This window comes from Cucumis melo, unplaced genomic scaffold (assembly GCF_025177605.1).
Source record: "Cucumis melo cultivar AY unplaced genomic scaffold, USDA_Cmelo_AY_1.0 utg001446l, whole genome shotgun sequence".
NCBI lineage: Eukaryota > Viridiplantae > Streptophyta > Magnoliopsida > Cucurbitales > Cucurbitaceae > Cucumis > Cucumis melo.
The window spans coordinates 5,001-7,500 of record NW_026124594.1 but is presented as its reverse complement, the minus strand read 5'-3'; the positions used below and the strand labels follow the sequence as shown (position 1 = coordinate 7,500).

Below are 2,500 nucleotides of genomic sequence, written 5' to 3'. Positions count from 1 at the left end.
AACCCTCGATAGTTCTTTGTTTCGAACTATACCGGTTTTCAAGACCGGAGCTATCAACCACTCGGCCATCTCTCCGAAAGATAATTTCTATTTTATTTATATTCCATCCCATCGAATAGAAGATTGACATATAAGTTGCTACCATTACTGTCTATACTATAGACAAATATAAGGCGTGAATCTATAAGTCTATCTCTATACATATAGATATATATGATCCAGTATACCCCTTTTTGTGAAGTAAAAAAAGACTACCCCGCAATCCCATGCATGCTAAAGTATTAAAAAAGTAAGAAGTAATATAGAATCAATGGATTTATGGTAAAATCCCTCCCTGATACATTTTATCAAAATTTTGGCTGGCTGGTAAAGGGATCAAATGGTATATTTTGTTGGTAGATTGGAGGATTAGAAACATGACTATTGCTTTCCAATTGGCTGTTTTTGCATTAATTGTTACTTCATCAATCTTACTGATTAGTGTGCCCGTTGTATTTGCTTCTCCTGAAGGTTGGTCGGGTAACAAAAATGTTGTATTTTCCGGTACATCATTATGGATTGGATTAGTCTTTCTGGTGGGTATCCTTAATTCTCTTATCTCTTGAACCTCTTCGTTCTCGATACAAAAATGAAACGACCCTCCCCTAATTCTTTCGAATTGTGAGAGACATTAAAATACAATATAAGTCCTAAAAATGAAAAATGCAAATAAAGAAAAAAATTTAGAGGGAGGGGGTCTCTTTCTTGTATTGTCAAAATTGAATATATCTCACATAATTCATATAAAAATAATATATTTGAAAGTATATAATAATACTTAGATATTGATAATAGAGAAACTATATATTATATATAATTATATAGACAAAAATATATAATTATCTTTATTTAGTTATAAAGATGAATTCCAAATATTAGAAAAATAAATAGTATAGTATAAAATATATTATATAATAACTATATAATTGGTTAAATCTATATATATATTATATAAAAATAGCCTAATTATACTCTAACCTAGTATTAATAGCCTAGTATAAGAGGATAGCTCTGCACTGATCTATACTATAGATTGCAGATAAAAAAAAATGCGGATATAGTTGAATGGTAAAATTTCTCCTTGCCAAGGAGAAGATGCGGGTTCGATTCCCGCTATCCGCCCAGGATGAGGATAATGGGTTAATGTTTTTCATTTAATAGGATAAATTTTTAAGTATAGTCGACCGTGATAGTATAGTGGTTCTATCCTCCCCCCTTCTTTTCCTCCCATCTGGAAAGAAAAAAAGCGAATATTATATAGTAATTAATTAATAGTTACCAAGATCAAACCTCAATTTTTTTAGACAAAAAAATTTTGCGGAGACAGGATTTGAACCCGTGACTTCAAGGTTATGAGCCTTGCGAGCTACCAAGCTGCTCTACCCCCGCGATAAAGAGAAGAACTGTGAACTAATAGACAAACAAAGATTGAATGCACCCCTATACCATATCTGTACAAATAGAATAGTCCATTTATACAGAATGGTAAAGGGGTCCCTCTATAATCATAGAAATTAATAGAAAGAGATATTTGAATCCTTACCAACTTGATCTTGTTGCCCCAGGCAACAAGCATGCATGAACCATTTCACGAAGTATGTGTCCAGAGAGCCCAAAGTCTCGATAGTTAGCTCTCGGTCTTCCGGTTAAAAAACAACGTCGATGAAGACGTGTGGGTGCACTATTACGCGGTGGGGATTGTAACTTTCCATGAATTTCCCATTTCTCACTCAACGATGGAACTTTGCTTATTTCTTGTTTTAAGGATCGACGAATCAAATGATATTTTTGTTCCAATTTTTGCCTCTTCTTCTCCCTCTGAATTAAACTTTTCCTTGCCATAATGATTCAATTCCTAGTAGTATCAATGATACAAGTCGGATCCTAGATGTAGAAATATAAGAAGGAAGATCTCCTTCTCCATCGAAAGAAATGATATTTTCGCGGATACAACACATACAAAATTAACCAAATTTGCCTGATGTAGAGGCAATCAAGAAAGCCGCATAAGTAAATATATAACCTACAGAAAAGTGGGCTAATCCAACTAATCTTGCTTGCACAATGGAAAGAGCCACTGGTTTATCTCTCCATCGAATCAAATTAGCCAAAGGTGTGCGTTCGTGAGCCCATGCTAAAGTTTCAATCAATTCTTGCCAATATCCGCGCCAGGAAATTAAGAACATAAAGCCAGTAGCCCAAACAAGATGTCCAAATAAGAACATCCATGCCCAGACTGATAAACTATTCATACCAAAAGGATTATATCCATTGATAAGTTGTGAAGAGTTTAACCATAGATAATCTCTTAACCATCCCATCAAATAAGTGGAAGATTCATTAAATTGTGAAACGTTACCACTGCCATAATGTGATGTGCTTCCAGTGCCAATAAAAAGTAACCCATCCAATGGTATTTAACATCCAGAAAACTGCCAAATAAAAGGCGTCCCAAGCCGAA

At 34.3% G+C, this 2,500-nt stretch overlaps 1 non-coding gene across 1 annotated transcript; it reads left to right on the top strand.

Moving 5' to 3' along the window:
* Window positions 1–1,090: 1,090 nt before the first annotated feature.
* Window positions 1,091–1,161, top strand: TRNAG-GCC (transfer RNA glycine (anticodon GCC)). The gene has a single exon. It is a non-coding gene; the product is annotated as a tRNA-Gly (tRNA).
* The last annotated feature ends 1,339 nt before the right edge of the window (window positions 1,162–2,500 follow it).